This window comes from Rhinatrema bivittatum, chromosome 2, assembly GCF_901001135.1.
Source record: "Rhinatrema bivittatum chromosome 2, aRhiBiv1.1, whole genome shotgun sequence".
In the NCBI taxonomy this organism is placed as follows: domain Eukaryota; kingdom Metazoa; phylum Chordata; class Amphibia; order Gymnophiona; family Rhinatrematidae; genus Rhinatrema; species Rhinatrema bivittatum.
The window spans coordinates 141,405,059-141,429,400 of NC_042616.1; the positions used below are offsets into that span (position 1 = coordinate 141,405,059).

The 24,342-nt window shown below is 44.2% G+C and overlaps 1 protein-coding gene across 10 annotated transcripts in view; it reads right to left on the reverse strand.

The window, feature by feature from the left end:
• KIAA1217 (KIAA1217 ortholog) overlaps positions 1 to 24,342 on the reverse strand; it is a 925,495-nt gene that overhangs the window by 714,699 nt on the left and 186,454 nt on the right. The window contains exon 1 of one of the 10 annotated variants that reach the window (XM_029588685.1): positions 10,410 to 10,867. The exons of the other annotated variants lie outside the window; for them this stretch is intronic. The gene's annotated coding sequence lies outside the window, so the exon portion shown is untranslated. Of the gene's footprint in view, positions 1 to 10,409; positions 10,868 to 24,342 lie in introns of those variants that run through there. 10 annotated transcript variants of the gene reach the window in all.

Genomic DNA, 24,342 nt, shown 5'->3' on the forward strand with positions numbered 1-24,342 from the left:
TTTCCTCAAAAGTTAGAAAACAAAGAAAATTTCCCAGTCCTTTATTTGCCTCTGTCATTATCTCTGACCCCTGATGCCTCCACCTTATACAATCAGCACAAGCTACGAAACAGAGAATGACTGACTCTCTAGATTTAGTGCAATATACTGCAGAAGTAGTTATTACTGTGATTATTTTATTTTCAATGTATTAGATTTACTAGTTATCTATCATCTGCAACACCAGTGAGACAAGTACAGCTCACAAACACTGGGAGCCTAACCTTCTAACCTATTTGCTGTATTGCATTTGCGTGCTTAAGTGGATGTGCAGAGATATATCTGTTACGGAACTGATAGTGAATCCCTTAGTAGAACAACAGTCTTACCTTAGGCTGAAGCAGACAAGCTTAGAGACAATACCAGACCGATCCTAGGGCTGGTAGCCGGCGACAGGGTCCAATCCAAGCCAATACCAAGGCAGGCAGAGGAGGACGATATCCAGGTACAGTTCAGAGACAAGGCAGGCAGTAGGCAAGAGAAGAAACAATCCAATCCAAGTCAAGGGCAGGCAGTAAGAAGGCAATATCCAGGCACAGTCCAGAGTCAGGGCAGGCAGCAGGCAAAAGAAGAACCAAATCCAATCCGAGTCAGGGGCAGGGGCAGGCAGCAAGAAGGCATAATCCAGGCACAGTCCAGAGTCAGGAACACAGGAATCACGGGAATCCAATGAAAGCATCAGCACAAGTAAGCCTGTAGCCGAGGCAATGCTATGCTGGAACCGGGGCTTTAAATATCAGAATTTCCCGCGTAAATGCGGGGACTTCCGGGAAGGGTGATGACGCACCGCGGAGGGCAGAACCAGGTCGCAACTCGCGCTCGGCCATGTTACAGCCCGGAAATGCCACTGAGCAGCGGCGTTGCAGGGAGCCTTTAGCATTGAGGATCGTCGAGTGGCAACAGTATCCTAGTGGTTTATATTTAATCTATTTCCTGAACAGTAAAGCATATTAACAAAACACGCCTGGGTACGGGTTCCTGAGTACCCAGGGCATATGCACACACAACATCAAAGAGTAAACATAGAATTCACACCTCTCCCTCCACCCCCATCCCACATGTCTGCCCCAAAATTAAGAACAAGTCGCAAATATGAGAACCAGCAAACTCCGAGCACAAGAAGGCAGAGAAAATAAATGGCAGCCAAATGTCCAACTGTTTCTGTTTTGTTTTGCGAAGGCTTTGTTTTCCAATCATCAATTCCATCAACATTAATTGATGTATAGTGCTCCTCCATAACATAATAGGGGGATCAGATTCTTCTCTCCAATGATGAAGAATAGTAGATCTGGCCAATAGGAAAACCTTGGAAGTCCACTGTTTTTGTATTGTCGTATGTTGGTCTCCCAGATTCAAAAGTCCAAAAACAGCCACTGGAGCAGAATAAACTATGTTTACAGAGAGAACATTTTCAACATAATGATACACTTGTTCCCAAAATTTCTGAATATTCACACAGGACCAGAAAGAGTGACGCAATGAGCCAACCTTGACTTTAATTTTCAGGCATAAATCAGAATCAGTTAAACCAGCTAAATATGCTTGGCACTGCGAAATGTATGCTCTGGAAAGAAGTTTAAATTGCACTTCCCTCAACTTCATGTTCTGTATGATTTTGTAAATAAAACTAAAACAAGATATAAACATGAAGAAAGAAATCTGTAAGTCTAGATCTTGGTTCCATTTAGACCATAATCCTTTGAACGAGTACCCAGGAAGCTTAGGGTGCAGAGACTTATGAAAAAAGGATAAAGTATGCCGGCCTGAGTCCTCTAAATCAAACCAATCCTGTAGTAAGACCCATCCCAAATCAGAAATTAATTCTGAGGGAAGCATAGCTACATAATGACATAATTGAAAGTACCGGTAGCTAAAACCATCTACTGTGCATTCCCCCACCTTTTGTTGCAAAATGTGATATGACAACAGTTTCCCCTCATCATCTACAAAGTGGGAAACAACCGAAAAACCTCTAGAGACCCAATCCTTGTAGATACTAGGGATGTGAATCGGGTGCCCGATCGGTCCCGCTTTCGGGATCGTCTGGCCGCGGGAAAAAATCATTTTTTCGTGTTTCTCCTGTTTTTTTTTTAGTGAAAAATCGGGGGTAAAATTGATCGTTTCTTTCTTTTAAAAGATTTCTAAAGAATTTAGAAATATCGTACGATATTTCTAAATTTGTTAGAAAAACGATTCACATCCCTAGTAGATACGTCTATCTACCCCAGATTGACAGTTAAGGTTACCTGCAACTGGGAGAAAAGGAGACATGGATTTATTTAAGTGCAATTTAGAAGTAATCCATTGCCAGGTTTTACAGGCTGGGGATATCAAAACATGCTTCTTCAAATAGGGCAGCAATTGGGGGAGGCGGCGAAACAAAGATGTAGAGGATGTGTAATAGCAGATTCATATTGAATATCACAATAAAAGGAAGCATCCATGAGCCAGTCCCCCAGGTGCTTTAAGTTAGCACAATGATTGTAGACTCTCAAGTTTGGGAGACCCTTTCTTCCTTGCCACCCCAAACCCATCAACTGAGATAAAGGCACTCTAGCTTTATCTCCTTTCCAGAGACAAAAAACACAGTTTTTTTTATGCAAAGCTTGCACATCTTTGGAACTTAACACCAGAGGGAGAACAGTCAAAACATACAGCCGTTTGGGAAAGATGGTCATCCTAAGTAAATGGATCCTGCCCCCACAAAGATAAAGATTAAGAGTTCCAGTTTCACAAAGAGTTGTTTGTTACTATATGCAGTTTAGCCATATTAAAAGAATGTAGAAGACGCAGGTTTTTAATAAGCCATATACCCAGGTATTTCATATGATGAGGGGCCCATGCTAAAGGAAAGGCTCCCCTCCAATCAGTTGGACCCCAAGAGCCAACTGCCATGGCTTCCAATTTATCTAAGATCAGCCGCAAACTAGCTTGCTCTCCATAAACAGCAAGTTCAGATAACAAAACAGACAGAGTGATTTGCAGCCTAGCAATAAGTAAGAGGAGGTCATCCACAAAGGTAGCGACTTTAAAAATGGGCTTCCCAATGCTAATACTCTCAATCTGGTCATCCCGTAAAATCTTCCATATAAAGGGATCCAATGATAGCACAAAAAGTAGGAGAGACAAGGGACAGCCCTGCTGGGTACCCTAATGTAAACTAAAAATCTCAGTAGATTCCTCATTAATCAATATTCTCGCCTTAGGATTTGTGTACAATATTTGAATATACTGTAAAAATGGGCCCTGAAAGCTATATGTCTGCAGAACTGCAAAGAGATACTCCCAGTTGAGCCTATCAAACACTTTTTTGGAAACAAAACTAATGAAAAGGGAGTTCATGCAAAGTTGTATACAGTGTTGCATGGAAGCCAACACTTTCTGGACATCTGTAGCCGCATACCGCCCTTTAGTGAAACCAACTTGTTCTTGGGATACTAAAGTTGACAATATTTTGGACAGATGGTCAGCCAAGATCTTAGCTAATAACTTTATATCAAAATTTAATAAACAGATTGGTCTATACGAGCTAGGCAATAAGGGATCCTGGCCTGGTTTGGGTAAAACCACAATGTTAGCTAGATTGGTCCCCTGATAGAACTCTCCTGTTTTCAACAGTGTCAAACATTTTTTCCCAAAGGAAGACAAACCTGATCAATCAGAAGTTTATAAAATACACCAGTCATGCCATCGAGACCAGGAACCTTATGTAATGGCAAACTCCGAATAAGAGAGTAAAACTCTGTCAGAGAAAGAGGGGCATTTAGTAAGTTTAAATCTTGTTTCTTCAATTGGAGGAGAGGAATATCCCTCAAATATTTGTTAACTTCTTGCATATTATTAGGCTCCCTAGCATAATGGTTCTTGTAAAATTTTACAAAGAGATTCCCAGTCTCTGTAGTATCTTTAACAATATCACCACCCCTTGTTCTCATAACTACTACATAGGTTTTGCCTTGCCATCATTTCATCGCATTGGCCAACAGTCTCCTGACTTTATTGCCATGAAGAAAACATTTATATTTTTAATATAGCATGCTTTTTTTTTGTTTGTTGATGTATCAAGATGTTCAAAGCAGCCTGTGTGTTAAGGAACCTTAATTTATTGTTGGGGGTAGGATCAATAACAACCCTTCTCCTATCAATTTGTACCTGTTTTTCCAAACCAAAAATCTCCTTGGTCTTAGCTTTCGCTTCCGGGCAGTATAAACAATAACATCTCCCCTTAATATAGTTTTCGCCGTTTCCCAAAATAATAATGGGTGTTGTTTGTGCGCTTCATTAAAGCGGTCAAGCTCCTTCCACTTCCGTATCAAGTAAAATGGAATTCTGAATCATGATACAGATAAGATGGAAATTTCCAGGAACCAGGTGTATTAGTTTCCAGGAAGCCCTCCAGTTGGAGCCACACATGGGCATGGTCAGAAATTTCAAACGGGCCAATCCCGGCATTTACAACTTTACAAAAGGAGGTTTCAGACAGAAGCAAATAGTCTATCCAGGATTTGTTGCGCTCCTCCCATGGCTGGTACCATGGGAAGCGCTTACCTTCGTGGCCTGAAAGCCGCAGCAGCCTGGGACTTTCCTGCCGACCAGCCTGACGCCATCAAGCTGCCGTTCCGTGGCCTGGAGCCGCCCCTGGACTGCCTATCTTGCCCTCTTCATCGTGGCAGGAGCCACGGACTTCGGTGTCCTCTTAGCAACTCGGGCCGCCACCCACGCCATCCCTCGACAGGCCTGGAGGCCTGCTCTGCAGCAGCAGGGATGCTGCCTTGCTCCGCCTCCCACGTCGGGGCGCACAGTCCAGCTCCGGCTCCTCCCTGCTTCAGTGTCTGCAGGGCTGCTGTCCAGGGTCCTGCAGACTTCCTCTTCCTGCTCCTCCTAGGGGGCAGGCCCGCGGCTCTCTCCCCTACTTATAGGGCTAGCCAGGTGTGGTCCACCCGAACTCCTCCCAGGGAGTTGCCTTCTTCCAGCCCTTCAAAAGGGCCTTTCAGTCATTCAGTCCTTGCTTCGGCAAGGGGCTTAGTCCTCCCTAGGACTCCTCATCTCCAGCTCTTGCCTGGCATCTCTGATCTTCATCCATGGATCTTCTTGGATGATCTGCTCCAATCCTGATGTTCCATTCCAGTCCTGATGTTCTGATGTCTCGTCCTGGTCCTGATGCTCCAGGTCCTGAACAACCCGTGCCTCTGGAGATTCCTTGCTTTTAATCCAAGTTCCAAGTTTCACGTTTTATCTGCTCCTGAATCCAGTCCTGACTCTGGAGGATCCAAGTGGTTGCTTCACTCCTGTGCTATGAGACCTCCCGAGCCTGTCCTGCTCCCCACGTGGTCCGCGACCAGCCATCCGGCTGTGTAGGGTGCCTGAGGGACTTGCTCGTTCCATCTTGTCTATATCCAAGTCTTCACATCTGCTCCAAGTCTTCAAGGACTTTCCTCACTTGTTCCAAGTCTTCATGTCTGCTCCAAGTCTTCAAGGACTTTCCTCACTTGTTCCAAATCTTCACGTCTGCTCCAAGTCTTCAAGGACATTCCTGACTTTCCTTGCCTGTTCCAGCATCCCAGACTTGGACTGGTTTCACCTCAAGGGCACACACTCTCCTCGTCCCACACTGGAGAGCTCCCAGTTGCTCTCCGGCCCATCGCAGCGCAACAGATTTAGTGTCATGTGCTCTAGAAAGCTGAGTGAAATCTAAGTCAAGAGGGTGAAGAAACCTCCACACATCTTCCAAAGAGGGCTGGTCATGCAGATAAGGTGTGCCCCGCCTCAAATCCTGATTCGATAGTGGCTTAGTCGGTATCCAATCTATGGAAGGATCCTCCACTACTACACTGAAATCACCCCCAGCAGAATTAGGACGTGAGAATATTTAGAAACAATATCAATAATTTTATCAAAAACATTTTTGGAATAGTTATTTGGGGCATAAACACTGCCTAGTAAATATATTTTACCAAATAATAGACCTTCCACAAAAATATATCTGCCGTCATCATCTTTGATCGTTTTAAGTAACTGAAAACGTAAAGACTTATGTAAGTGAATAGCCACTCCCGCTCCGTGGGAGGTAGCAAAGGCATAGAAAACATTGCCCACCCTATTTTTCTTTAGTTTATCATGCTCAGAATCTATAAGATGCGGTTCCTGTAGCATTGCAATATCTGCATGCATATGATTCATGGCCTGCAACAGTTTATATCTTTTCACTACGTAGCCTATACCACAAACTCCAAGATATGCATTTCAGCTCTTTACCCAAGATGAAATATTTTAGAAATAACAGGAAAAGAATGTATAAGATCAACACAAAGGGAAAGAGACCTCCCAGCCTGGGTCTCCCTCCCAAGTAACTCCAAGAGTTTAGTAACGAACTCAAAATATTTGTCCACAGCGGATCACTCTTCAGTGACAAACATAGTAGCAAATAAGCAGCACAGAACAATACCCAAAGAACTGACTCCCCCCTTCCCCACCCCCTCCTTCCTATCCATCCTACCAAAACCCAGAGAGGACAAGAAAAACGATGAGAGATTGTAAACAAGCCCAAAGTCTCAATGTAAATCACACACCGCCCTATAAGCCCAGCTGGGATATGGGTCATCATGTGCATGCCCCCCCCCCCCTTAGTCAAAGAGTTGTCTAGAACGCCAAAAAGAGCGAGAAGAGAATAACCATCAAGGAATATCCAAACACTGCAAAAATTGCATTGCTGCCGCCGCTGCCTCAAAATATAGAGCCTTGTCCTGGCGGATCACCTGAAGTTTAGCAGGGAATAGCAACATGATCTGTAATTTCTTCTGAATCAACTGTGCACACACAGAGGAGAAAGATTTACACCTCTCCACCACTGCTTGAGAATAATCCTGGAGTAGTAAGAGCTTATGGCCTTCATAAAGAAGAGACTGCAACTTTTACGGTAAGCCTGCAAGATATCCACTTTATGAGCGAAGTTCGGTACTCAAAAGATGACAACTCGTGGCCGGTTCTGATTCTGGGTCAGAGAGACTAACCTGTGGGCTCTTTCTATATGCAGCGGCCCAATAGCCCCGGTAAGGCCCAGGGAGAATACAAGCCATTTTTCCAAGAGGGCCCCCAAAGGGTTCCAGATCAGGAACATCTTCAGGGATACCCACCAAATGAAGATAATTTCTCCAGGAGCAGTTCTCCAGGTCATCAGCTTTTGCTAGCAAAAGATTATAGCTTTTGTGCAGGCCCTGCAATTCAGTTTCTAACTGCATCACTTTATCTTCCAGATCAGAGATCCGTTGTTCTGATCTTGAATTTGCCGACCATAGGGAGTGAGCTTGTTTTCCAGCCCTTCTATTTGCTGGGAGAGAGCAGTAAAGCGGCCGTCCAGCCTAGCTATTACAGCAGTCGCTACTGCCGAAGGGGAGCCTGACAGCTCCAGCATGAAGTTTACTGTGACGTCCTCCTCTCCCCCGGGCGCCATCTTAGGGGGCTTCTCCTTTTCCTTCTTGGCTGTTCGCATTGTCATAGTGCGGGCAGAAGCGGCAAAATTTCACCCGGAATGTATAAAGGAACAGTGCTCTGGTAAGCAAGGATGTTGCGGCAGCCGGCGGTGATGAAAAAAGAGTCAGAGTCCCAAATGTATTAAACAATTAGTGGGAAGGCCTCCGAAGAGAGCTGGTGACACGCCTGTGCTCCTGCACGACATCACGTGACCTGATCCTAGTGGTTTATAAACTTCGCAGCAGGAGCTCTGAAAGTACGCACCTATGTTTCAGTACGCATGAATATTTCCAATAATATGAAAGCTCTTGCTTTCACTATCTATTTTTCAAACAAAAGTGCATGTATTTTAGGTGCAAAAAGGAAGATGCACCCATAAAACCCTGATTTATACGCAGAGGCAGGTATTTTATAAAGTATGCACGGATACTGTTCTGAAAATACTTTTGTGGGCATACCTGAAATCAACAGTTCGCCGAGACCCCCACCAGTTCACCTAGTCCATCTCCATTTCACCTAGACCCTGTAGCACATCACCTTGAACCCCTTCCCCCATCAGTTCACCCAGGCCTGACAACCAAAAATTGCAGAAAACAAATGAGTCTAATTTCACTTGCATTGGTCAATTATCAGGTGTAAACATGCATGAATATGTTCAATAATTTTATACGCATAAACCTCTTATAAAATAGTAATTTTTGTGTACACTTTTTGATCCTGCCCCCGAATGCTCCTAGACTGAACACAAAACCGAAAATATGCACGTAACTTTCAATGTTTATAAAATAGCATATATGGGAATGCCTGCTATTTACACGTATGTACGCCATTTTTCAGAGTGGAACCCCTTTGAAAATGTACACATAAGTTACTGGACAAAACATTCTTGATCTTAAATTACTTATTCACAGCTAGTTCTTATTATTATTTTTGCCCTAAATATATTTTACAGCACAGATGTTTAGTATGCCAACAAACAGAGCTACATGTATTCTTTTAACTTTTTCCCCTAGACAGTGAGTTTTGCCTGGGTAGAAAATTAAATTTCACTATATCAGGCCTTAGCGTGTCATAAAATTCAGACCTTGATAAGCTATGGGTTTAAGGCTCACCCAGTTGAATAATGGGAAAATCTGCTTCATTTCCTCTGGGATTTCACGCTCATTAGTCACAGCACACCAATTAAAACCTTTGTTGGAAAACCAGGGGAATGTGACACAACATATGTACACCCTAGGAAGCCTCTTTCACATATAATATGGATCAGTAGCTCTGTATGGAACCCTGGGCATCACATTAGGAGGTCATATCAGCAGCTAGCATCAACAAGACAAGCAGAAGAACTTTAAAGTCAGTGGTTTTGACTAACCAATAGTTTTGAATCCATAACAACTGAAATGTTAATAACAGCTTCCTTCTTGCCAGGGTAAAATAAATCACATGCTTTATTCTAAAAAAGAAGAAAAAAAAAAAAGCATGCCGTCACATTAAGCTTGATCCCCTAAGATAGGACCGCTATTGTCATGAGCTATTTTCTTGTTAGCTAGGCAAAGTTGAATCTGAGGTTAGTGCTCTAGCAAACTGCACAAAAACTACAGCAACAACTATTATCATTGGAGCTTACTGATTTTGCAAATCATGAGGGTCATTTATCAGATCGTGTTAGGGTGCTAGGAGAGGGGAGAGGAGGAAAGACAGCCAGAAAGCTTCTTTATAAGGCTCTCATATAAGCTATTTAAGAGGGGCAACTACTAACTCAGGGTGAGGTTTTGGTGGTGGCCTTGGTTTTGGGGGGTAGTTTTACATGCACAGACAGAGGTAGGAACAGCACAGTAGGCATCAGTGAAGATTTTATGTGAGTTGGAGTGCTGACAAGTGCAAAAAAATGAGATTTGTACATTATACTCGAGACCTCGCTCTCTAGCATATAATGTGAGTTGTGGTAAAATAACTATGCGATGCAGCCACACCCCTTTTTTTTATCGCGGGTGTTATTCTTGCGAAATTTATAGCAACATGATAAATTAGGTCCATATTTGCTCGTAAAAGCTATATGCAAGCATTCCTATAAATCTGATACAGTATTAATGTGTTCTGTAATAGGACTGCGCTACACGGACGGACAAAAATCTACAGGCATTAAATAATGGAAAACAGCATGCTCTAAGTTTGTCTCTTTTGATTGATTTTTCTTTATAAAGTACCAAAGAATATAGCTTGGGAAATGTAATCTGTTCCACGGCATATCATCTTGAAGGAATTTTTGCTTTTTAGCCCCTAACACTACTCTGCCGCGCACACACCGTGGTATCGGGACTGCTGGCCTCTCCTCTCTCCGGAGGACTCCACTTCTCTCTGCTCAGAAGCGTGTCGGCTATTGCAGCACAACTCTGCCTTTACTCCCCCCAAATCACATGTAAGCATTCGTTCCCAGAATTTCATTTTCCACTTCAGTAAGTAACACTGATCTGCAAATTAGCTTCTAAAAAAAAAAAAAAAGCTAATACAAAAGAAGAACTGAGAAATTGTACGTGCAACAACACAGGTCAGAAGACACAACACAATGCCATTAACTTTAGATTTGCTGGAGGCTGTGATTGCAGCTAAAGTCACATTTCCCATTAATGTCTATTAAACCATGCGACGGCCAGATTCGTAAACTACTAAGAGCTCTGCTTCTAAAAGCCACGGAATGTGAGAAATCCTTTGGGGGGGGGGACGGACCAGGGTCATCAGTATTTAGTGTTAAAGGGAGCACTGAAGTTATAGGCATGCAAAGCAACTCGTTTTTTGTTATTGAAAAGCACCGGATTTATTATAACATCAGTACATCAATCACTTAGCACTGTTTTAAAAAGGATAAAATGTTAGTTCTCCAAAGGGAAATCAAATCTACTTACTGGCATGATTACTATTACTCCGGTAATTCGGATCAGTGAAAGAATGCCAGGCATCCGATTAATAAAACAGTTTCAGGCGGGAGAGCTTTGCACGTCGCGTCCCAGTATTTTGGCAAAGCCCGGGGGTGGGGGGAAGGCTGGGCTGGAGCGCCCCGGGGGCCGCGGCTCGCCGCTGACACTTCCCGTCACCCAGCTCCTGTTGTTTTACAGCAGCGTGAGGACGTTTGAAGAGCGACGCGCCAGGCCGCCGAAGTGCCGCAGGCTAAAAAAGCAAAACACATGGAGGATTTCCTGCTGAGGAGGACTCCCCGCCGAGGCCCCGAGTGATGCGAGAGTGGGGGGATGCGTGCAGTTGGCTGGCGGAGGGCTCTCTTGTTTACTAGGAGGGGAGCGTCCTCTCTCGCCCCCACCACGAGTTCACGGCTGGCCTGCAGCCTGGCCCCCTGCGAGCCTGCCATATGATCCCTTCCAGCCCGGAGAGCCGAGAAAGCTGCCACTACTACAACTGAATGTGAAGTCGATTTTTTTTTTTTTTTTTTTTTTGGGCGCGTTTCTCGTGCAAAGCACTTACGGATGGCCCTGCGTCTGTTTGTTTGTCCGTCATGCATCCGGGACCCTCTCCTTGGCAGATTTGGCAGGAGAGCGACTTGCCGAAGTGCCAAGGATCCTGCCAAATCCATCAATGGAAAAAGCCCCGGATTTAAGATGTTAATGACCATAGGCAGAATTGGGGAATGGCAGAACCTGGAGCTAAGAAGGTGGAGGTAGTCATCACCCCCCGCCCAAGAGTGCATTAGCAGCATCCCTCTGCATTGGAAGGCAGGATCAGGCTCCTCTTTGGCACAGTTGCAGACCTCTTTGACCTGGGTATTTAGCATCTTCAAGATTTGGCCCCCTAGGCATTTGCCTACGTTGCTAAAGCCTGAATCTAGCCCTGCCCCCTCCACTACCCCCACAGATGTACTGGAAGAGCAGGGCAACCCATGATATGGCAAGGGAACAAGACAACCAGAGCCTAAAACGGAAGACCAGAAGGGTGATGTACTAAGTAAGGTGTGTTGGCCTTTGCCAATGTTATAAAGAGTGGAAAATTCAAATCACATGCATAAGCTCATTTGCAAATCCTTGCATCTGTTATTAGCTGCTTTTCCACACCGAATTTTGGGGCCGATGTAATAAGGTGCACTGAAGCTGCTGCGGGTTTGTGCGCGCGTGTCCGTGCATTTGTACACGCGTTTTCCCGTGCAAAGCGTTATAGGGGGATGTAATAAGGGGATGCAAAGCGCGGGGGAAAAAAGCACGTACGAACGCGCTCACAGACCCGTGGATTTTCCTGTGCGAATTCATGCTAACAGCATGCTAAGGAGGCGATTAGCTAATCATAGGCAATGCAGGGAGCCGCGCCAGTGCTAGTGCGGTTTTTTTAATGCAGGTTTTTTATCGCCATGGGCAGGGCACGAGTTAAGTGTCAGCGCCGACTCGGGGGGGGGGGGGGGGGGGGGGGGGGGGCTATGTCGACGTCCGAGGGTCCTGAAAACCACCCAGCTGAGCGCCTATCTCGGCGTCCGAGTGGCCAGCTTAGCTAGGCGCTTTTCTGGGCGCCTGATTATATAGACTTGCAACCAAGAAAGCACCTACCTCAGCACCTGAGCAGCAGTGGTAGCTAGGCGCCTTTCTGGGCACCTGATCGTGCAGATTTTTCTGCCACGAACAGAGCACGAGCGGTCTGATAAGCGCTACGCGTTTATCTCAGCTTCCAAGTGGCCGGCTTTTCATGGTGTCCGAGGTAGGCGTCCCTGGGCGGACAGATACACGGCCAGAAGAGCAGCAAAACTGTTCTGAATTATCACCCAGGAAAATATTTGCCCTGTTTTCTCAGCACAGTTAATTGAAATATAAAAAATACTTTCCAGGGTCATTTTTTCACTTAATAGGGAGACCCGTTCGCTCGGTTTTTATGCACGGATTACTGGCACAGGTTTGAGCACAGATGCGGCCGCTTATTACGTAGATCCTGTACCATGCTTAGGTACGCGCTTTTTTCCATACGTGCGCGGATTTCTGCGTGCAAGTCATTGCATAATTTATTTTTTTTACATCCCGCGGAAGCGTCAGATTCAGCCACGTGCGGTGATCAAAACCCGCGCACATAGTGAGCGCCTGTTTTGCCACAGTTCTTATTACATCGGCCCCTTTGTGTTTGCAAAAGCAAACCATATGCAAAATTGCTAAGGAGCTGAAGAAGCGTGCAATTCAGCTCATTTGTGATTTTCACAAAGTTAAATTTTGTGCAGAAAATCATGCAGTTTTCCACAAAATTAACTACACTTCAGGGATGTGTTGGCAAGTTTTAATTGTGATGAAGGCTACTATTTCATGTGGATTTTTACTACAAAATGAAATAAAAATCACAGCAAATGTCACTTGCATAATATTGGGGAGGGTAATTTCATAACTGTGCATTTTACCCTGAATTTTCAAAGCAATGTACTATTCAGAAGTTTGCTTTGAAAATCTGCAGGTAATTTAGCCTGGTCCGCATACAGATTAACTCACACAAAGTTACAGCTTCTCTTCGGAGGCTGGAATTTTCACATATACTTTATAAAATCAAGAAGCGTGCATGCAGCTCCCAACTCCACTCCCCAGAATGCCACTCTCCAGTGTACATAATAGGACCCTTGCAACAGGTTAAGCACTTGCATTTACGCCCACTGAGCCCCCAGGCTGTTTTCTAACAGCTATTTAGGTGCATAAATGGCATGGAAAATGCAGACCCAAATGTGCCAGTATGGTGAGAAAAAGCTCTGATGGTACCAATTCATTCTGGCAAAAGACCTTTGCTGCTTAATTCATCAATCCCTAGGACAGGGGTGCTTAAACCAGTCTTTTGCCCCCCCCCCCCCAAGTCAGTCAGGTTTACAGGATATCTCTAATGAATATTCAAGAGATTTATTTGCATGTGCTGCCTCCTATCTATGCAGATACTTTTTATGTATATTCATTAGGGACATCCTGAAAACCTGACTAGCTTGGGGGGGGGGGGGGGGCTAAGACACTGTTTGAGTATCCCTGCCCTAGGAAACAAGCCTTCCTCGTGTTTCTAGCATCCAGTTCTACAATTTATTTTAAATCACATTTTACTTCCAAGCTCAAACATTTTTGTAAATTTTAAATGCTATTTTTTTTTAACTGTTCACTGCCACCTTTATCTGCCACAAGCAGCTTTTGAGTGCTGAAAGAATGATCTGGAAAAATCAAGTCTTGGAAGGATTATTTTCTGCTTTTCATTTGCAAGCATTTAGTTCAAATGCCAGGATGTTAGTACGAATGGAACACGGGAGCATTTAACTGCAACTAGCACATGAGTTAGCACAAGTTTCACACCAGTGCCAAGTCAAATATTTTTTCTGCATGTGTTACCATGTGTCCAATACATATGTGTGCACTTCTCTGTGTAAGTAACAGAGAGGACAACTTTGATGATTGCATGCACCATTTATCCAAGAAAGCAGAATTCTAACACTACTCATAGGAATGAAGGGTAAAGGTGCTTTATGTGATTGGTCATTAGTTTGCAAATGGATTATCAGAAACTTACTGTATCATCCCGGTCTCTATGTTTTCAGCAGTATTTCTTTCAGAACCCTTTTGCATCCATTTTTTTAAAGATGTATTGCACTAACGTCTTGGTATTTCAATTTCTCTAGTTTATGAACTAAAATAACAGCTGAAGAAATATTAAAGACATAACATGTCTGCAATGCTTTATTGCTATAGTAGCCATGGTGGCTGGTGGGTTAAAAAGTAGGTGATGCAACACCTCTCTCCTCTTTCCCACCTCCATCCCCATGCCTTCTTTTTTTCCCCCACCATAGGCTTGAATAGTTATGGGTGCTGGAGACTCCTGTAAATTAGGTTCAGGGACCCTGTATTTGATTAAAGTGTGTGTTTAAACCCTCTAGAGGTTTTAGACTTAGCATCAGTTTCAGACCTGCAGGGAGCTGCTGGACATCTTTGCATGCTAGCTCTCGACTCCCTCATGGAAACTTCCAGAGTTCCAGCTCACTTTTTAGGCCGTCCAGCAGCTTAAGCCCCCAAGAGGAAAATGCAGTCCAGCCCTTAAGAATTCCCTTTTTCCAGGAGTTCTTTCTACCATTTTACATTTCATGACTGTAATTAACTTCCTCTGTACTGGGTTTCTCAAGGAATCGGGCTCCTCAAGCTAGAATTTTCATTCTTTCTGGGATGTTGTCAGTAATGTGCTACCAGTCAGCTCATGGAAACAGGGACTCAGAAGCAGCTATAGTGGCTATTAAAGTGCTTCTGAACCTGTAATGTGAACTGGCTTAGCCTACCCAGAAACAAGAGCCAAAAAGGGTGGTATTGTGTGTCTCGCATAGTCATAGTTCAAGTAATTTCATCTGTCTCCGATTGTGTCTGTGGATGGAATTTCTAATAAACCTCATCATGTAAATAAATTGAGCTGCTTTTGGAACCACACTATCTGAAGTGGTTTGAACTCATTGCATCAGTTCTCAGCCTACTTAAGAAAGTAAATAAGTAGTATCCTAAGTTTATACTAAATGCAAACTAACAAAACGGAGTTCCCCCGGAAGCGTCTGGTCAGACTTTCCAGGAGATGGTTTCACCTTGCTGGTCCACACCTCGCTGGTCCACACCTGAGAGATGATGTTCACATGTGTGACACACTGAACACATGACCATCATGGGAGTAAATATAAGCATATGCCCTGCATCCACAGGAGTTCCTCGCTTCTTAACAACGGGTGCAGAGCAGAACTAAGATATTTCCTGTACAACTCACCATACAAAAAAGTTATTCTGATTCTGGTGTCATCTTAATAACAGCATCACAAATTCCCTCTACCACCAGGTGTATTGTAAAATAATACAAACAAACCCCACTCTGTACACGTCTATCAAACCTGCCATACCTCAGCAGCACTAACTCCATGAAATGAAATAGCAATAGCCCTACCCATGAAAAGGCAGCAGATCTCCACCAGTGCAATATAATATTGAGAAAATACAAGAAATGAAACTGATACAAATCTCTAGTAAAGTTCCTCATCTGAGTCACATATACACAGAACCCAGACAGACCTGCCTTCTCCAAATATAGAATAAAAGACCACAAATTACAAATGTGGAAACAAAACCTGGAATGGGACCCCAATAGTATCTGCATGCATTGCAAAACTGGAGACTACAGTATGGCCCTTGCACCCAATCACACCCCTCCATGCCCCCATCACCCCTCACTTCTCCCAAATACTCAATCATCCCTTCTCTTGCTCATATCCCTGTCCAACATTCCCCACACCCTCCACCCCACATCCTCTTCCCCATGCTCCCTCTCTCCCCTGCTCAACTCTTTCTGCCTTTCCCGCTCCCCTTCCCTACCCAGAATATCTCTACCCACCTCTTTCTTACCCCTTCTTGCTCAGCGTCCCCCATTCCCAGCTCCTCTCTCCCCCGACCCAGCAGACCCCAATCCCTCCCCTCCCTCCATATCCAGCAACCACAAACTCCTTTCTCCCACCCCTTCCTATCCAGCAGACTCCTGACTCCCTATCTTCCCACACCTTCCTGCCCACTACATTTCTCCCTCTCCTGGCTCCCAGCCAGCAGAAAAGACTTCAGTCCAATCCAGAATCTCCCTCCCTCTTTAACAGCAGCAGATGAGGGTAAGAAGCATTGAGGAGAGGAAGATGAGGAGGCAGCAGCAGTGGATCTACAGAGCACGCACCTTTCTTCTCCCTCATGCTCCTGCTTTCACATCCAGGCCTCATGGGGTGAAGAGAGCAGCAGCAGCCTCACTGCCAGGCCAGGCAGAGGAAGATAACTTTGGTGTCCTGCCGGGCCTATATGAACAGTAGTTGGTGATATCGTGCTCTGATCTGGGTGAAGGAGGAAGGAACTACCTCCCACTGGCCAGGAAGAGGAGAAGGAAGCAAGAGCAGCTTCCTGTCATATCCAATAAAAGAGAAGTCAGCCAACTCCTGCCCAGACGGATGAGGAAAGAGCAGCCTTCTGCTGGCTCCCGACACATCTCCCGGGACTTCGCAACACGCCTGTTGATAACCACTGATTTAAAGATATCATAACATTAAGAGCTGAGAGCTCTTTTCCCCAAAAATATTCCAATCAAATGAAGGCAAGAAAACTAAAAAAAGACAAACCAAACTAACATAAACCACAAAGACTCTTCACATTTCAGTATTTCATGGTATCCAAATCTACCCATCATTTAAAAAAAAAAAAAAATTGGTATGATCAAACCCTTATCCCTCCCCCACTTAAACCCATCCTCACATTCCTTCCCTCCTTACCATTTGTGTCCATACAGAACTTCATAAGGTTCAAAATATTAGAGGATGATTGAAAACCCCCACCTCTGCCCAGCATCTAATATTGATCCAGTCCAAATAAAATATAGCATCTCACAGAACAAATAATCAAGTATAACTTTATAAAACATATTAGCCAAAAATCCACTCAGTATAATACTACTGTAAGTGCATCAACAGGGCAGAATACCTGCCATCATTCTTATCACTAGGATATGAGTAAAACAGCATGGCTTAATCGTGAATACTAGTTAACTAAAAATAAATGCAATCACTCTCAAGTCTCAGAGACCTTGGATGAGTTAGAGCCTCCCGACAGTCTCCAAAGTTTCCTGCACCCATCCTGAATATTCCTTCGAGTTGGTGTCGCAGTTATCGGGACCGATAAACCTACAGCTTGCAAAATGAGTAGAGCATCAGAAACTGACTTGATCCTCAAGGTAACCCGAAAGAGCCAGTGATATCTAATATTTTCTTTCTGAAGAATATTGGTGATTTCTTTAAGGCCTTTCCTCTTCTGTAAAGTTTGAGGAGAAAGATCGTTATATATGGTAATTTTATGACCCCTCCATGCCATATGCCGTTCTTTCCTGGCTGCCCAGATCACCTTTTCTTTCACTTGGAAGCTTTGATAGCAAGTAATTAGATCTCTTGGTAGATTCCCCAGTTTGGGTCCTAATTCCCTATGTACTATTGCATTCATGGACCCTTGGGCTGAGGCAGGATTGGCGCAACCTGCAGGGAGGAGCCCTAAATGTTCCCACTGTCGGCAGATGACCAGCTGGAGCTTAGCTTATACCAGCCCTTATTTCCTCGGGTTGAGCCTTTGGGTGCCGGGGCCAGCAGGCCTTAAGTGGGGGCCTCTGCTGATGGAGGAAAGGTTCTTCATAAGGTAGCTGGGTCAAAACAGATGAAGGACAGGCTTATCCGGAGGCAGCCAGTGGTCAATGGCAGGCAGTGGTCAGAGGCAGGTAGTGGTCAAGCATATCTGAGATCAGGCGGAGGTCAAACCAGGTATCTGTCTAAAGAGAAAGGAGGGATGGCAAGGCAGGAAGGCGAGGAGAAGCACAGGTAGGCAAGGAACACTAAAGACAAGCCTGTGTGAAGGCAGACATTGAAAAGAAGACAAAACTGGGCTGAAGACAAGACGCTGAACTGAAGACAAGGCTAAGCTGAAGACAAGATGCTGAAGGAACTAGAGATGTGCTTCATTTATCACGAATTAGGCAATTTCAATAAAATTGCCTAATTACGAGGAAAATTCGTTTTTCGGGTTTGTACAGGGAGAGGGGCACACTTTATTTTTTTTAAATAAAAAACCACCCCAAGCATTACAATTTACTGCAATACAACTCCCCCCCCCCCCCCCCCCCACCATCCCGATCCCTCCCCAAGACTTACTAACATCCCTGGTGGTCCAGCGGGGTCCCGTGAGGGATTTCTCCTTCCGTGCCGTCGGGCTTTCCGGCCTGCCTCGCATCAAAATGGCGCCGATAGCCTTTGACCTACTATGTCACAGGGGCTACCGGTGCCTTTGGTCAGCCCCTGTCATATGGCTATCAGCGCCATCTTGTGCTCCTACCATGTGACAGGGGCTGACCAATGGCACCGGTAGCCCCTGTGACATAGTAAGGGCAAAGACTATTGGCGCCATTTTGATTACTGGCAGCCGACGGCCCGAGTGCAGGAGATCACTCCTGGATCCCCGCTAGACCACCAGGGACTTTTGGCAAGTCTTGTGGGGGATAGGATGGTAATCAAAATGGCGCCGATAGTATGATCTGTTGCTGAGGTGAGTACAGAATGGTGCATTTCCCTTTTATAGGGCTTTGGTTCTGATGACATCAATAGAGGCTGCGGGGGATTTCCTGCCTTGATCCCTTTAAATGTTTAGAAAAAACACGTGCATGCACCTAAGGAGGGTGTGCCGCGTAGGTGTTGGCATCAGTTTCTCACCGCATCGAGGAGTGATGGTTGACTCGGGCTAGAGTCGTTGGCGATATTCTTTCATGTTTTGGACCAGGCTTGGAGGTAAGAGTGGCGGTCCGTAGGGGCAGCCCAAGAACCCCCAATCATAACACTACCCCCTCCTCCAGAGGCCTTGTGTTTTCAGGTGTACCGTGACAAAAGTCCGTTTTCCTTATCTTGCACTGAGGTACCAACCTCCTTCGGTTATCTGTTGTTTTCTTGGCTTGGGTGGTACCCTTCTCAATCAAGTAATTTCTATTTTTCCCATATTTCATGCAAGAAGGCTGAGCCACAAGTGAAGGGACAGTCTCTTCCGGACTATGCTGGTGGAGGACAGCCCCTGCCACGAAGGTAGAGTCCTCTTTTTCAGACTCTGGACTGGTAGAACTAGTGGAGCTGTAGGGTTTCTTCCACTCTTTCTTTTCCTTTTCCTTTCTTCCTGAAGTTGGGTATGTAGGATTCATATCTCTTTATCTTTGCTGTTGATAAGTGACTCAAACTTTCTCTTGGCAAGGTTGTTTTCTTTTACCAGACTTTTTCATTCGGATCTCTCTTGTTCCAGCTGTTCTCGTAATTGCTTATAGACTATTTTAAGGGTATTTTCCTGGGGAAGCTGCAATACGGTCTGAGTTTCTCAGAATTCCCTATAGAGAATTGGCAGTCTCGGAAGGATGGAAGCCACAATCAACGGGCGAGATGATCCTTTGGATTCCATACAGGACTCGGTACATCCTGGTCCCCAATGGAGGAGTTCCAATGTGGACCAGTCAAACTGTGGCTGATGTCACCGGCGCCATGGCAGGCCTAGTATAACCAGACTTACAGCTCTGGACAGGACATGGAAGCTAATGACCTCCGTATGTGAGGAGCCAATGCTTAGCGTGAGGGGCATAGTAGACCGAGCACTTATCTGGAAGGGGGTCTCTGTAGATGGATGAGAGTACCAGAGGTGGAGTCATTTTTTTTTTTTTTTTAATAATTATATTCTGTCACCTCCAAGAATCTGTTCAGCATGGATTACAATAAAACAATCATAAAATGAAGAGTACAAAATGACATCTCCAAAAACCTAAAAAGGAAAAGACTACCTTCTCTCACTAACTAAATGGGATACTACATAAGAGAGAAGACAAATGTGTACAAATTGTTTCCCACAATATTTTTAATCAATATACAAAAAACATTTATAACACTGACTTTTACAAATAAAGTAGAATGGTATTCACATACACAATATTAACACTGGATCATGTCGTAAACAATTCCAAAATATCAAAAAGTTAAAAACATAAATCAATATTCACACACATTCATACTATAACAACCTCACCCACACATATTAAAAAATCAATGTGCAGAAATATTGCACATGAGCCCTAATAACAATAGAAAAAGAGAAAAATACTCCTATTTTTTATGATAATAGTTTATAATATCATTGGAATCATGACTTCCCCTTCCAGCTTCACTCCAAACTGTTGTTGAGAAGAAGCAGGCAGGGGAAAGACAGTGGAGTTATTTCTCGGGAGCGGTGTTTGCAATACCACCACCTCTACCTCTTTTCCATATGCCACCACTGAAGAATAATTTATCCTTTATCAGCCTGTCTTATTCCAGCCCTAACCATTGTGGCCCGACACTTGCAGCTGCAGCATGCCATTTTCAAACCATAACCACTATGGCCTCACACAGCTGTAGCATGCCATTTTCAAATCATAATCACTGTGGCCTGATACTTATAGCTCCGGCATGCCATGTTCCAACTGTGGCAGACCCTCCCCCCCTAGTCTGTCCACCAGATGTCACTGTCCCTGTATTAGAACACTCTAGTAAAAAGCCATCCATACCACTCAGTCCCTCCCACCTGGAGGGTCTGGATTGGATGTCTGAACACTATTTAGCCTAGCCATTTTAAGATATTTTGGGATTAGTTTGAGGAAGCAGTTTAAGAGTAAGAATGTCTGATTTTTACACTCTTGTAAGGCCTCCCAGCTTCACCCAAATGGAGTTTCATTTAGAAGTGTCACCTCATCGTGCACTCCCTGCCAGAGGGTTCTCTGGCAGGGAGTGCACGATGAGATGACAGATTGTCCTTCATCTGTAAATTAGTAGGAGGAGGGTCCTTCTCCTACTAATTTACAGAGGGATAGATTTTTAAGCCTGATACCCTTTTGGGGTGAAAGGACTCTCTACAGGGGACCAAAGACCTGTGAGCCTACTCTAAACCCTAGGTGGACAAGCACCAGTGAGGGATCCTGCTGCGAGAGACGGTGAAGGCAGAAGAGATAGCCAGTTTAACCTTTAAGGTATTTTTTGGATTTGAGAAGCGTGGGGAGGCTTTTGGATTCCCCTTCCCCACTGGGATTGTAGTGCAGAGAACTAGCCTGATCTCATCGACATTTCCCCAAGAAACGTCCCCCCCCAAAATATCGATAAAGTAAGGATGGAAGAACAAGATTGGGAGATGCCAACCGGATCTCCATAGCAAGGGATCAGGACAGGTTGGGTGTCCGCAGAAGAAGATGAACTAAGGTAGGATTTTTGCAGTTAAGTTGGGGTCCCCTCCACTAGGATTCCCAGGCAGCCGCTGGGAGAGTTTGTGCATTAAATATCATCATGGGCTCTACCGAGAGGACTGAATAAAAGACACCTACCTACAGAGGAAAATCATACATGTAGCACCAGCAGTCAGATGTAAATTCACACTTCTGGACAGTGGATTTTAATTTATGATTACCAATTAGCAAATTATTACTTTAACACCCAGATCTGGTCCTGTCTGAGTTATACAGGAAGTAATCAAGGTGTGAGATCAATAAGTTGTGCTATTCTGAATAAACAATGGTAATCCAATAAAAGTCTCACAAACAGCCTTTAATGTAGGCGTCAAAATGAGGTATCATGGAAATGCAGTCTCCTGACATTGCCGTGTTTCGCTGTAGGGGCTATGTCGGGAGGGTCCCATGGGGAACAATTCCCAAACAGTAACATCAGTTATACTCAAATCAGTATACTCAAATAGCTTACAAGATACTGAAGTGATAAATATTAGGTGACATCCAAAAGCTTTGTGTAACGTCAAATTGGACATGATGTGAATGCGATTTAAACTGATTTAAACGGGCGAGTGTTTAAATCCTGTGAGAACTCCTGCCAATCCTGTAATCCTGTGGAGTCTTAGGCTACTGTTTATGCCACTTTACCACACTCTAAATACCTTGCAGTTCTTTCCTCCTTCTGATGATTTCTTCTCACAAGTTTCATTAGAATTGATTAAAACATCACTATTCTGGAGCCCATAATAGGCTACAATACTTCCCCAATAGGTTTAAATGGAAAACAAATGAAACAAATAAATGAAACTTTTTTTTTTCATATTGAAACTAATGAAACAAATATGGGTCCCAATGAACAAACACATTTTTTGCTTTTGCACATCCCTACCTATTCTACCACACAAAACTGTCCAGGAGAAGGAGGAGATAGTAGAAGCCAGCCTGATGATGCGATTGAGAGAAGGGTTGAATTCAGGCTTTTTGGTTAGAGAGGGCAATAGCAGTATATGGTAGCCAAGGGGGAGAGTGGGCTGGATCAACCCCTGACCTTCTCTCCCCTCCCTCCACCTATGCCCAAAAGTCTTAGCCTTGTTGTGTAGGAAGCAAGGTCTGCCAAAACGCTTTAATAAAGATCAGAGCCAGAATCTGCTGGGGAGAAAGTGGGCACCGTCTTTAAAATCAGCTTTTCTTGAGCCATGCCAAATACCTTTTGTCCACTATCCATCTTCCCAAATAAGATCTTTTTTTTTTTTTTTTTTTTTATCACTGTTATTGTTGGTAATTCCTGAATTTTTAGAGAAATTTGACCTATGGAGCCCCAAAAGATTAGGAAGGTAAAGAAACCCAGTTGTTCCTTCTAGTAGTTTCCATTTTTTAAATTCTCACACAGTACATGTAAAATAAAAAAAGAAAATAAATCTATCCTAGAGATAGTTATGGGGATGTTCCTGAATTATTACATTGTAAGGCATCTCAGGACCTTATGGATAGCACTCTATAAATCAAAAGAACGATAATAATAGTAATGATAATTCAAAGTTTATGCTGACTCACCCTGTGGGTCTGTGGCTGCCGATTCCCTGGCATCAACTAGACATCTAAGGTCACAAACAGCTCTCCGCATGACCATATGAAACTGATCTGTGGGCCAGGACAAAAGTCGCAGCAAAGTAGCTGGCAGTGCAATCTATGGTTAAGTCTAGGAGAATTAGATTCAGATTACTTTCTGTCTCTCTCACAACACAATGGTGGGCAATTCATGTTGCCTTGCTTTCTGTACAATCCTTATAAATCTTTCTTTGCTTGAGTGTAGTATGAGTTTTGCCTTCTTTCAGTCCCCGGGTTGGCTATACAGGGCATGGAGTGTTTAAAGGCTTTGATATATTGTTATAAATGTAAGTCTCCTACAGAGGTAAAAGGCAAAGAAGAAAATCAATACAAATGTTCTCTCTTCATACTTCAGCCTGCTTGATTTGAAAAAGAAAGGAGAGAGGGATGTGGTGAGGATGGGAAGGTGATATAAAGGCAAAAAGATCAGAAAGCAAACCGAGAGAAATTCTGAATGGCTAGAGGAAACTCCTGGATCATTATTACATCCCTAATGCAAACATCCCAGTGCATGTAATAATAGAATGGACCAATTTGGCATGAAAGAAAGTTGTGAATAATGGATTTGAAAGCAGCTGGGAAATGGGAGAGTCATAAACCAGGAACCAATTTACTTCCCGAAGTGTGGGCTAGAGCAGGTTGTAGGGCTGAAAGGCTATAACACAAGTAATGTGCTAGTACAAATTCAAGAAATTTGTGACGAATGGGTCAGGGCTTCTGCATGAAGTAGTTCAGTCTCCGAACAATGTCTAGAGCTTTAGAATTAGACTAATTGAGAGTAACCAAAATGTGAAATGTGAACTGCAACAGGCAAATATAGGAATCTCTAGCCTAGTAGATTTTGGATGGGTAATACCTGTGACACAGAGACACCCTGCATCTCAAACAATGCCTACACAAAATAACTTTTCTGCATTGGAAAATGAAGATGCTCCAGAGAAACTGAAGTGGTATCTGAAAAGAAAGATACCCATTGTACAAATCCCCCAAAACATAACAAAAAGCTCCTTCTGCTCAGAGACACTGTCATCATGAGAATTCATTTTGAGGGATTTGGTATGAGAGGGAACAGTGTTGGAGCCACTTGGCAATAGTGATCACAATCAGGCCGATACAGTAAAAATCGTGGGAGAGCAGGCGAGCACCCACTATCCTGGCGCGCGCACAGGCCACTCTCCTGTACGGGCGATTCAGAAAAAAAAATTATTCAAATTAGGGCCCGCGGTAAAAAGAGGCGCTAGGGACACTAGCGCGTCCCTAGCGCCTCTTTTTGGATAGGAGCAGCAGCTGTCAGCGGGTTTGACTGCCGACGCTCAATTTTTCCGGCGTCGGTTCTCAAACCCACTGACAGCCATGGGTTCGGAAACCGGACGCCGGCAAAATTGAGCGTCCGGTTTTCAACCCACGAGCCGCGGGCCGATTTAAAAT